This window comes from Hevea brasiliensis, chromosome 7 (assembly GCF_030052815.1).
Source record: "Hevea brasiliensis isolate MT/VB/25A 57/8 chromosome 7, ASM3005281v1, whole genome shotgun sequence".
Classification (NCBI taxonomy): domain Eukaryota; kingdom Viridiplantae; phylum Streptophyta; class Magnoliopsida; order Malpighiales; family Euphorbiaceae; genus Hevea; species Hevea brasiliensis.
In genome coordinates, this window is record NC_079499.1 from 22,507,573 (window position 1) to 22,521,258 (window position 13,686).

Genomic DNA, 13,686 nt, shown 5'->3' on the forward strand with positions numbered 1-13,686 from the left:
GGCTTCAAATCTCCCATATTCAACTTCTCATATATTGAAAGAGGCATTAGGCTGACACTAGCTCCAAGGTCACATAAGGCATTTGCCACACAATTATCACCAATATGACAAGGAATGGAAAACACACCCGGATCTTTGAGTTTGGGAGGTAACTTCTTCTGAATTATAGCACTGCATTGCTCTCCCAAGTTGATGGTGTCATAATCTTCTAGCCTTCTCTTGTTGGAAAGAATCTCCTTCAAAAACTTGGCATAACTTGGCATTTGGGATAATGCCTCAGTGAATGGCACATTGATATACAACTTCTTTAGCACTTCAAGGAATTTGCCAAATTGTTTGTCTAGCTTATGCTTGATGAACCTTTGAGGATAGGGAAGGGTGGGCTTGTAAGGTTCAGGTGGGATGTATGGTTTCTGTCCTTCATCTTGCTCACTTTTGCTTTCTTCTTCTTTTTCATTTTTCTTGCTCTTAACTGAATTTTCTTCTTTTGTGCTCTCTTTTTCTTCTCTCTTGTTTTCACTCTCTTGACCAACTTTTTTACCACTTCTCAAGGTTACAACCTTACATTGTTCATGAGGGTTTTGTGGTTGGCTAGGTAGTTTCCCATAGGAATTGCTTCCCGATGAGCTTGCTTGTTGAGCCAATTGAGTCTCTAACATGTGGTTGTGGACTTGTAATTGATCCATAGTTTGTCTCATGTGTTGCATTTCTTCCTCCAATTTGCTATTCATCTTGCTTTGTTCAGCAAAAAATTTCTCCATCATGCTTTCCAAGGTTGGCTTCGGTTCATGAGGTGGAAGGGATTGTTGTGCTCTTGCTTGATATCCAGGTTGTGGCTGCCTTGTGGGCTGAAATTGAGGCTGAAATTGAGGCCTATTTTGCTGCACATACTGTTGGTTATGAGCATAGTTTGAGCTTTGACCTTGTTGAGCAAAAGTTGCTTGTGGTCTCCATGTTGAGTTGTTCACATTAGAGTAAGAATTTCCCATAGGTTTTTGTTGATAACCTCCTGCATAAGCAGCTTGTTCTTGCAAATAATCATCACCATAAGAAGAGTAATCAACTCCACAACTTTGGGTTCCATCTGTGTAAGCAACTTGTTGCATAGTTGTAGGAGTTGAGGTTGTTGCCTTTGTGCAAAAATCACTAAGAAGCTGAGTCAACTGGTCAAATCTTGCATTCATGTAGCTAACTGAGTCAAGTTCATAAATCCCAGCCTTCTTTGGCTCAAGTGCTCTAGGATTTCCCCATAAATGGGTATTATGAGCAATCTTCTCTAATAAATCATAGCATTCTTCACTTGTCATTCTCATGAAATCTCCTCCTGCTTGTGAATCAATTGTGTTTCTTATGGCTGGAGTAACTCTGGTGTAGAAATTTTGAACAATCATCCATTTCGGTATTTCATGATGAGGACATTGCCTTTCAAGCTCCTTAAATCTCATCCAAGATTCATACAAAGTTTCATCATCTCTTGGTTTAAAAGCTACCATCAAATTCCTCAAATGAGTGGTCTTCCCAGGTTGGAAAAATTGAGAAAGAAAAGCTTGAGATAGCTGCTCCCAAGTAGCTATAATAGCTTGTGGAAGTGAGTCATACCACTCCAATGCTGAATCCCGAAGAGAAAATGGAAATAAGGTGAGCCGAATAACTTCATTTGAAACTCCAGGCTGCCTTTGTGTGCCACATATCATCAAAAATTTCTTCAAATGAGAATGAGGATTTTTAAGTGGACTACCTCCAAATTGTGAATTCTGAACCATTTGAATAAGACCAGTCTTTAACTCAAATTGATTAGCTCCAATGATAGGTCTGTTATCTCTCACATCTGCACATCTAGGAAAAGCATAATCTAACATGGATCTTCTTTGAGGATCATTTTGATTAACCACTTCATTTTGCCCGTTTTGCTCATTTCCTCCATTGTTTCCACCAATAGCTCTATTTTGATTCTCCATATTTTTAATTGTCTCCTCTTGCTCAAATCTTTGTTGTTCTTCTTTTTCTGCTTCCTTTCTTCTCTTGTACTCCTTTTTGTTGGCTCGACAGAATTTCTGGGTTGAACAACAATTCAGTGTCACTTGTGCTTTTCGATCGTCTCATAAACAAGAAAAGTACCTGAAAAACACAAGGAACAATAGTGAAAATAAAAGAAAATAAAAATTCTAATTAGCTTAAAACAATTAAAATCCAACTTAAAAACAAACAATTCCCCGGCAACGGCGCTAAAAACTTGATACGGTGTGTCCGCAAGTGCACGGGTCACAGTAGTATAGTTTTAAAAAAATGATATCGATCCCACAGGGAATTGTGCTTAAATTGGAAATAAAAGTATAAGCTAATTAGAATGACAAAAATTAAAGATGTAAAATGAAATTTGGAATTAAAATTGGTATTTGAGGAATTAAAAGTAAATCAAACAATTAACTAAAATTAATTAAACTAGATTACCAAAAATTAATTTGAAATTTCTATTTATGAAATTTGAGAGGAATTAAATCTAAATTCAATAAAAATTAAAGTGATTCTAGAGATTGGATTTTTCAATATTGTTTGCATGTGGTTTATCCCTAATTTAGCCAAACACATGAGAATTGCAATTTTGAGGGAAATCAATTCTTAAATTTTTGAAACCTTTTTCAAGCATTTCAAAGTTGGTTTTCATTAAATCAAACCCTGTTTTCACGGTATTTCAAACCTAACAAAAACCCATTTAAAGCTCTAATTGATTTTTGGAAAGTTCCCCTTAATCCTCTTAGCTTATCTCTAACACCAAGAAAATAAAGTTTATTGCAAGATTATCTATCCCTAATATTCACTTTTCAATCCATCTATTAAGGATTAAAGCTTAACTTAATGAGGGCCCATTCATCAAGCAAGGCAACAAGCTCACAAGCAATAAATCAAAATGTAACAAATCCCATTTAAATGGCTAAATTAGTTCAAAACCACAATACAAATCAATATTTACAAACCCATCTCTAGAATCTCAATCAATTACTCACTATTCATAGTTTTAAGACAAACCCAAATGTATAAATGAAGAAATAATGGAAATGTAAGCTAAGGGGTAGAAAAACCCAGAAAAATGCAGAAGGATCTGCTGCAGAAAAGTGCAAAAACGTGATCCTTGCTGCTGCTGGAAAAATACAGAATGAGCTCCTCTCTTTCTCTCTTTCTATCCTTCCAAAAATGCCTCCCTTGCTCTCTATGGAAAGAAAATGATAAATGAGACTTTATATAGGTGAGGGGCCTGCCCTAGAATGGGTAAAAAGGGGGAAGGTTCCAGAGAAAGTGAGGTAAAAAGCCAGAGTAACGGAAATGCCACGTCAACCATTTCCAGTAAAAATGACATAAGCCGAGTCAGTTGTGTCGTGGGTTGTGTCGCGGGTTGTGTAGCTCTCGGCCTGAATATCTGACGATCGACACAACTTGCGACATAAGCTAATTCGGTTGTGCTGCAGGTTGTGTTGCTCTCGGCCATTTTTTACTCAACTTCAAAATTTTTGCAATTCGACTTTAATCTCCTCCAAATGGCTACTCTGATCAAAATACATCAAATTTCTCCAAATTTACCCTACAAAATAAATAAATTCTAAAAATTAAACTAAGAAAAGTGAAAATTTGCAAAATTGACTAAATATATACTAATATCTATAATAATGGCTATGAACAAGGGTAAATTATGTGCAAAAATTACATCTAAATGATGATATAAAATGCATGCATCATTAGCAAAAGAGAATGGCTACCAGTTCCTTTATAAGAGAAAATCCATTCTCAAACGATTATATTTCTCCATTGCCAAATGAACTAAGCAAGCTTTAGTAGACTAGAATTTAAGTTATGCCATCCCGCATCCCCAAGGCCTTGGCCCTCTGCCCCCAGAAGCCTTGGCCCTCAAAAACATTTTCAAAAGTTTTTTAATAGGTGTATTAAAAATTAATTTTTTTATTAATTAATATTAAAATTTTTTATTAATACCTTTAAATATCCCAAAAAAAAATTAATAAGTGTAGTGAATTTTAATTTTTTGTTAGTTGGTCCCTCAAATTTTTCATAGCCTCTAATAATTCATAATTTATTTATTATTATTTAATTTTAAGCATCAATATTATTTGACTGTCATTAAGTGAGTACAAAAGTTCAATTAAAAATTAAGTATCCAAAAAATTAAATATAAATCAATATAATAATAATTTTCTATCATACAATCTCAAATCACATAGATTTTCTCAATTTATATTTCTGTTCTTCCTCCCTTTCAATGGGCATAATATAAAATTTTCTTTGTCATACCTCTCATTTAGTTTCCTCTTTTTTTTTTTTATTTTTTTTATCCTTTATATTAGTCAAATTTAAAAATTATTTTGTTATATATGTACAAGTAGACAAAAGTGCATGTAATTCAGGAGCACATAATAATTAAAGTTTAAAGATTTGTTGGTAACAAATTTAAATTAAGGGACAAAAGGTAAATACAATACAAAATTTAAAAATGGACTATATATATATATATATATATATATATATAGTGTCTTTGTAGTTATTTTGATTTTAATTCACTTTATTTATAAATATAGGTCAATAGATTGGAGTTTAACAACTCATTAATACTAGTTTTATCAAAGTAAATTCTACTCTGTAAAAAACAGTTAATATAAAATTTCGATTATACATATCTTAATTTTATTCAAGGTTTTTAAACCCGATTGGTCGTTAAACTAAAAAAACATGGAGTAAAAGGTTTAAAGTTCAATTAAAGTTAAATTAGAATTTAACCAGTATATTATTAAATGTATTAATTATATATTATAAAGTTAAAAATCTCTTAAAATTAATAATCGTGTATGAATATATTTAGTAATTTAATATTTTTTATAAATAACTAATTTTAATATGTAATATTTTAAAATATTTAATTAGAATTTGAAATTTTATATAATTATGTTTTGTAATAAAAATGCTTAAGATAAAATTTTCATGATAATAAAGTTTAGGCCTAATTAAAACAATTCAAACTTTTTCACCTATTTACATTTTAATGTGAGTTTTATTTCGACAAAATAGTCTAGTTTTTCAAAATTCATAGAAATAAGCTGGAATAGAGGACTTGGTTATGAAGAGAGGATTCAAGTAAGCTTGAACTTAAGCCTAAGACTGAGTCACGCTCCAATGAATTCAAGCTTGGCTCTATTCTCTTTCAACTCTTTCCCTTACCGCTTCACTTTCATGCTCCAAAAATAACTTCAAATCATAATCTTTAGTCTATTCAAATTTGAAATTAACTACAAATTGAAGAGCTCAGCTATTATTTAATTTTTTGACATATATGTTTATATCTTTGATATGTCCTTGACCAAAACGATTAAAAAGAAAGAAAGAAGAAAAACTAATGAGTGCGGAAATGTGAGGCAATTAAAACAAAGGAGACATAAAACAATTAAGGGTATCTAGTGACTACTGAGTATGGGCAAGGAAACCATGAGAATAATAATATAGATAAAAGAGAAGGAGAAGTTGATTCTCTATGTAATGCTCACCACCCGGGGTAGCCAGAACATGTGTTCGAAATTAGGACATATTTCCAAAAAGGGTATAGAAATAAGATTAGTAATAAAAGAAAGGAAAAGTAAGCTAAAGGAGAAGTTACTATAACAGGCAACTTCAGTCATCAAAGTTTACAACTTCAGCCACTGAAGTTTTCTTTTAATATAAAAAAGGGGAGAAATCCCACTTTGTCTCATTTTCTCCTTGTCTACCTCCCCTAACCTAACCAAACACTCCCAACAACCCCCTTTCCTTCTCTTTCCTCTCCCTTTCCCTTTCCCTTAAATCTTCTACTCCCAAGTGATACCAACACCCAAAGACTCTTTGATAACTCCATTAACTATTAGAATCTTTCCTCTCATTCCATTCTTCAACTTGGACCTAAAAGGGAGATAGGAGAAAGGTTATTCGTTTGGCAAACCCTAAGGGTTTTGAGTAAGTAATCATACTCTCAACACTCTCTTCTACTTCCTTAAAAGCTCTATGGTTAGTTCAAAGCAATCCAAAGGAGTTTGGGTTAAAATGTATAAAAGTTAGTGTTTAGGATAAATTAATAGAAAACCCAAAATCTAAGTCAATCTAAATTAAATAGTGTTTAATTAAGTTATTTTATGGTCATAATAGTGTATAATAGCTTAAGAAAGTGAATGGAACTTGGCTTGGGTGTTGAGAATGCCAAATGGCCTAAAACCTAATTTGGAATTGTCAACTGTAAAATCCAGCTTCGATGCCCAAACTTCTACCACCGAAGTCTGCAAGAACAGTCACATATACAGTAATGTATATAATGCATTAGAAATTTAGCCACTAAATATGGGTTTGGTTGCCAAACTTCCTGTAGCTTAGCATATAATGCTTTTATGCCTTTTTTCTATTATATTACTATATATTAATGAGTCCTTATTATATTTCATAAACTTAGAGGTGAAGCACCAAGAGGGTGACTCTAAAGGAGGGTATTTAAGGGGAGTGCAAGTAAGTGAAGTTAAGAGTAATTTACAAGGTGAGTAGAGACTACCAAATCCTTATTCTTTAAATGAACTCTTTTAAATTACATATGCATTCATGCTTTATGAAGTATTATATTAGTTACGTGCATTTGAGGGAAATTATATAAAGTGTATGTATTTATTTATTCATCTCAAAATTGTGCATACTTATTTATATGTGTTGGTAGATTATGGATAATCCATTGGTTCCCATTTATGAGATCATAATTATGATGAAAGGAAATGACATGTAAATGATATTATGAGTAAAATGAATGAAAGAGCTCCTTGTTATGAAATGTTAAAGTATTTATATGTAAAACAATTTTGTGTCACTACAAGAAAAAAATTAGATTTGTGACGGAAAATCTGTTACAAATCTAATTTTGTGACAGATTTGTAACGGAAAAATTGATGTCACAATTTCGCTTATCACAAATTTTTAGTGACAGCTAAGAAAAATTCATCACAAATTTGTGACAGAACATCTGTCAAAATTTATAACGGAATTCGTTCATCCGTTACAAAATGTTGGCTAGTCAAAACATGAATTCGTCACAAAATTGAGACGAATTAGTGACGTAAAATCTGTTAAAAATATTGTTCGTCACAAATTTTTTTGACTATTTTTTTTTGTAATACAAGAAATTTGTGACAGATTAAATTTTTTAAAAAAATTAATTTTTTAATTTTTTTAATATTCTATTGTTTTTATAATGAATAAATAATAGTGAATTAAGAATTATTATATTTATATAATTGGTAATAAGCATAAATAAATATAAAAATAAAATGTAAAATAATTAGTAATATATTATATAAAATATAAAGTTAACCGTACAAGTAACAAGTTCAGTTAGCAAATATATATAAACAATATTATACTACTGATTTGGTGTGCTTTGATTATGAGGATCAATAGAATCACTTGAAGGGCGGGATGATGACACGTTTTGCCTCATCTCCTCCTGCATAGAGTGAAACTGCTCATCACTTTGTTGCCTAAGGCGCGATACCTCCTTTTCAACGCGTTGCTGGAGAATTCGCTCTTGATTTTTCCTCATGCGCACGATCTCCTCCTCAAGCGCTCTAATGTGCTCATCAGCAACATGATCTGTCACCGTAGCTATCCTACGTGAAGTGGCAGAGTTGTTGAATAAGTCTGGATACAAAGTTGAAGCATGAAAGCCCAAATTGTACGCGCGCCATTTTTTCTCTCCACCTACAATAGCCAAGTATAGACGATTCACATTGACTGAGATCTCCTGTGAATCGTCATACTGTGAGTTCAAAGTAGCATCAGCAGTTGCAACAGCTACCATAGCCTCAATTTGATCCTGTGTATAATTATTAGAGTTAATAATTAATTACAAGTAACAATAAAACTAAAAAAATGAAATTTAAAAATTCCAATATACAAACTTAATAATTAAGAAAATTTCGGCAAAGTCTTGTATGTAATAGGACATATCATACCTGTTAATTAAGGCAAAATAATGTTCCTGCATATAAAATAACACTTCTAATATTCTCCTTATACCATCACCTCCTATAACATTTATAAACAAACACAAGAACTTCTAACATTAATAATATAACTCATTTTATAATAGTAAATCAACAATATTAGATTGAATCATATCATTGTTACATTAACTGTGATAATAAAATATAAATATTAATACAAATAACAATAAATATGAAAATTAAATATATACAATAATTTAAAATCCTAATAAGTATTAAAATTTCAGCAAAGTATCATTTGTACCAAAACATGTCATACCATGAAGGCAAAATAATATTTTTGCAATTAAAATAATACTTCCAAAATTCTCATACCACTAAAACTACATAATTTGCTTGCAAACCCAAGCACTTCTAAAACATTTATAAGATACAAATAACAGTAAAAAAAAATGAAATTTTATAACAATGACATTTTCATAGTAATCCAAATGAAAATAAAAAAAAATATAAAAATTACTTACATTAACGCTCTGAGACCTGGCATCAACAAAGGTTCCATTCTTTTTTTTATGCAACTTTTTAAACATCTCCCATGAATTAGGATCACGGTGCAATTCTTCTGCATAAAATTTGTATAAGTTTAAAGTAATAATCTATAGTTAATGTAATGAAATACATAATAATAGTTAATTAATGAAGTAAAAAGTGGAATGAAATACATAATGAAATACATAATAATAGTTAATTAACAGTAAAAAGTGGAATGAAAAATTGTGATAGAACATGTTTTGAATTGTGATGGGCAGTTTGCATGGAAAAATGCAAATTTATGATTTGAATTGTGATGAGCATAAAAATTATTGGATATTAGAATTGACTTTGAATCGAATTGTATTGTGATTTATGCTCACTAAAAGGATTGTGATATTATTTTATATCTCACTATAGATGCTTGACTAGGTTATTACCCATCTCTCTCATTTGTTGAGGAGACAATGGAGTTAGCTTTGTTTTGATTACCATGGTATGTGCACAGGCTTAGGTTCTCCTCTTATTAGAGGTTAGATCTAAGTTTATATGTTATGGCCCTTTCGGAAGTTTCATTATTGTGATGTGTACTGTGCATGATGATTCGACCTCCCCGACCATAGGGAGTTAGAATCCGATTCGACCTCCCCGACCATAGGGAGTTAGAATCACCCCGAAGATGGCCCTTTCGGATTAGTCTTGCTTAATTAGTGAGATAAAGAATAGTTTTTGAATAGTAAAGAATTGTGATTTCAATTATGATTTATGCATAATTGATTTTGTTGGAATTACCTTAAATGTTTGGTTGTGATTTGATAAATTGAATTTCGTGATCAAAGTCATTTCATACAAATGATTTATGTTATTGGCAATGAATAATTTGATTTTTGGAATTTGATGAGTATCCTGATTTTCAAATTATTTGTTGTAATTTTGCTAAGGTATATTGAACTATGTTTTAAGTTATAGTTGTGCACCACTGAGTTCACCACTCAGTGATAGCTTTGTATGCTGTCGTAGGTGAAAAGAGCATAGAGTAGTTGAGTAAGCTTCTTTGAAGACATATTCAGATCAGCTCCAGGTATATCATAGGTATACCCATGTACATAGGTTTTGATGTATGCATGTAATAATATGTATATAAATTATTTGAGCAGTTGTATAAAAACTCTTGTAAAATATTTTGGTATGTAATTAAATGTAAATTATTGTAAATGTAAATTTGAGATTTCATTTACCTGAATAGTTTTGTAATATTAATTTTGAATCTTGTAGTCAATGAAATGTTTATTTTATGATGAGGTTGGTTTGAAAATAAATTGATTTGATTATTGAGATTGAATTGTGAGATGAAATGAAGTTTATTGGAGTTGTATTTGAGAAATCATATTAGAAGTGTGTTTCTTTACAGGTTTTGAAGAACTGTTTTCTCAAAATATAACCGGCACTCTGCCGAAATTTTGAAAAATTTGTATAATACCATATTTTAATCGATGATTTAAATTTCATGAAAATTGATTTAAAATCCCTTATAGTATATTTAATGGGTTACCGGTAGCCGAAGTACGGTAATTCATTAGGTGTACTACGGGAACATGTTACATCTTACGGGGGAGTAGGGTGTGACATGTTTAGTGGTATCAGAGCAATGGTTTTAAAGTAAATTTTGAATTGTGAAATTGAATTAATTTTATTGGTAAATACAACTGCTCAAATGTTTGATACATATAGTACATTTACATCATAAATACGAACTAATGGAGAGAAATCTCCTTGTGTTAGTTGTACAGGAAATAGAAAATCTTGTGAAAAGATATGGAAGAGAAGGATGAGACAATAGAACAGTCTGTGACAGCGGAAGTACAAGGTGAGGCCCCAGCTCCTTAGAGTGTCAAAGGCCTGACTGTACCAGTTTTACCGATACAAATTACTGTACAAATGCCCCAGCAAATGGCCACCTTCTTTCAACAAATGGCTGATACTCTGTCAGCTCAAGCTCAAGCACAAACCCAACCCCCACAAAGGCAGTGTGAAATGGAGAAGAGGGAGAAACATATGGGTCAGAGCTTAAGCAGTAATTTGGGGAAGAGAAAAGAATTTGAGGAGCCCTGAGCTCAGGGATATGACAGAGGCAGATCAGCAGGGCAGAGAACACCAAGATCTAATTGTTGAACAACTAGAAGTGCCTATTCTGCCCGTATCTGCCATGTTTGTGGCAGGTTACATGGGCATATTTATCGTAAAGCCACTGGAGCCTACTATAATTATGGTGAACATGGACATTTTATTAGAGATTGTACGAGAGCACTTCGATCTACTCTCCGAAGTTCACAGACAGTCAGTAGAGGTCGAGATAGAAATAGAGTTGGTACTCCTTGTAATCATAGCATAGAAAATCAACCCGAACATAGTAGCGCACCAGTCAGAGCATCCACTATGCGCCAAGGAGAAAGAGTGAAAACTTCGGATGTAGCTGCTGGTAAGTTCTTAATTTTTGAAAGAAACAATTAGTTATTATTTGATCCCAACACTACTTAGATGTGTGCTAGTGTTAGAACTATATGTTCTGTTGCTATTCCTTTATATGGGAATAAATTTTGATGTATTAGTGACTAGTCCTTTAGGATAAAAACTATAATAACAAGTATGATTGACATTAATTTTGAAAGAATTGTTAGCTAAAAGTATTTTCTAACACACCATAAATTATAAAGCTAATTGGCGAGCCTACTTAATGTAAGACAAGAGGACCTAAAAGTAAGTTACAGTAATAGAATTGCTCTAGATGAGGTTCTGGAAAAAGTGGGTCCTTTGGCATATCGGTTAGCATTACCTCCAGAGCTATAAAGGATACACAGTGTCTTCCATGTGTCCATGTTAAGGAGGTACAGATCTGACCCATCTCACGTTCTATCAGTTGAATAGATTGAGGTAAATCCAGACCTTTCACATGAGGAAGAACCCATAGAGATCCTGGCATATGAGGTGAAGCAGCTAAGGAACAAACAGATACACCTGGTTAAAGTGCTGTAGAACTATCATTCAGGCCAGGAAGCTACTTGGGAACGTGAAGAGGACATGAGGAGACAACACCCACAGCTGTTTAGAGATTGATGCCAGGTAAAATTTCGAGACGAAATTTATTTTAAGGGGGGGGGGGAGAATTGTAACACCCCTATGTTTGGTAGTGCGTTCTACTGTTCCGGTGACCAGTGTTGGTCCGGACAGCTAGGATGCTTAGAACTACATTTAAATGTTAGTGAGGAGACATAAAATAATGAAATAAAAGAAAAGAAAATACAAGAAAAACAAAAGAAAAATAATAGCAATGAAATGAAACTAAGTTAAACGAGCCAACACCGCAGCGATGGGTGACCGCACGGGGAAGTTACGGCGCAGGCAATAGCCGACCCCAGGACTGTAGGGAACCCTCGGAATTTGATTTCGAGACATAATTAAAGACTTATTGAAGTATAAATGTCACTAGAAATATCAAATAAAAATTAATTAATTGGTACAAAGAAAAACGAGAAATCGAGAAAACGACAAAACTCGATATTACCGAAAAATCGAGAATACAACCCGAATAAGGGCATTTTGGTAAATTGACACCCTGAGTTGTCTTTTGACCTAAATGTCCATTAAAAATAAATGATATTAAACTTTGAAAATGTCATAAAAAAATTAAATTGTGGTACATAAAGAATGGTGACAAAATTGCAAAATTGGAAACTTTGGATTATTAAATCATTAACCAAAGTTTAGTGCTCCACTAACTACATTATGAGAGACATAAAATAAGTTTTAGTGGGCAGAAGTTGATCATCTTCAACCTTCATAAAAAAAACCAACCGAACCCATTTTCCTCTCAAAACTCCATGGGACTCCATGGCCAAAGCTTAACCAAGCTCCATGCAACCATGATTTAGCCATATTTTTCACTAGGTTCCTTCACTAAACCATACCTGTACACCTTGGGCAGCAATAAGGGAGCAAGAAAGATAAGTTTTGGTGAGGTTTTGAAGAAGTCCAAAAGAGGTAAGTGGTTATTTTCAATCCTTGTTTCATTAAAAGTGTAACTAAGGTTGTGATTATTTGATTTATGGAAGAATTTTTGAGGTTTGATGAATTGTTGGTGATGGAGCATTTCGGCAGCCATGGAACCTCACTATGAACAGCTTGTCTTTGCATGTAAATGGTTGTTTGGATGTTGATTTAAATGTTTAATTGTATCGAAGTTGAATTCCATGTGTGAAGTTTGAATGTTAAACTTGAAAAGTGAAAATGGAAGTGGATGTGTATGTGTAAATTTGTGGCAGCCTCATGATGAAGATTGAAGTGTTTAAGTTCATGAAATATTGTACAAAAAAATGGCAGCAAATATGTGTGTGGATAATAGTGATAAGGTAGGCAAATTATAATGGAAGTATGTGTGGTAATTAGAAGTATTTATGTGTATATATTGTTGGGATTGAACTTTGTGAATTGTGACTGCATTTGGTGTATTTGAAGTGGTTATATTCTACCCAAGTTGACCTATAATGTAGAGAATTGAATGGTTTTGGTTAGTGCCAAATGCAGAATGGTATGGGAAGTGAAAATATAATTAGTAAACATGTGTTTGGTTTGGTGTTTGAAAAGCATGTAGAGGGCAGTGTGCAAATAGACCTATTACCCTAAGTGTGTGACTGCAATTGGTATGAGGTCAATTGGAGGTGAAACTAGGCACAAAATGTGCCAACTTTCATGAAGAAAGCCTACCTAAATTCTGTCCAGAAAGTGACTTGAAAAATGACCAAATCCGGATTAGTGACTTAAAAGCCTGAAAATTGACCATTTGAGCAGCAGTTAGTGTTTTGGCCATAACTCACTCAAAACAGGTCTAAATGACCTGAAATTTTTACCATGAATAGATTAGACATAAAGCTACAATTCATATGAAGACACCAAAACCCAGAAATGATCATAAGCAAGTTAAATAGCTTACACAAGTTCGGGTATAAAAACTGCTAGAACCAGAAATGACCTAAAAATGACCTAAAGTTACCATTTTAGTGCAATCTATCTAGCTTTGGTAAATTGACCATATCTTAGTCTATACAACACAGAATGACCTGAAATTTTTCCTCGCATGCAATAAGACATTGAT

General features: G+C 32.8%; 1 non-coding gene across 1 annotated transcript; it reads left to right on the forward strand.

Annotated features, from left to right (window-relative positions):
- The first annotated feature begins 1,401 nt into the window (after positions 1-1,401).
- On the forward strand, positions 1,402-1,508 carry LOC131181800 (small nucleolar RNA R71). Its single transcript, XR_009150277.1, has one exon. It is a non-coding gene; the product is annotated as a small nucleolar RNA R71 (small nucleolar RNA).
- The last annotated feature ends 12,178 nt before the right edge of the window (positions 1,509-13,686 follow it).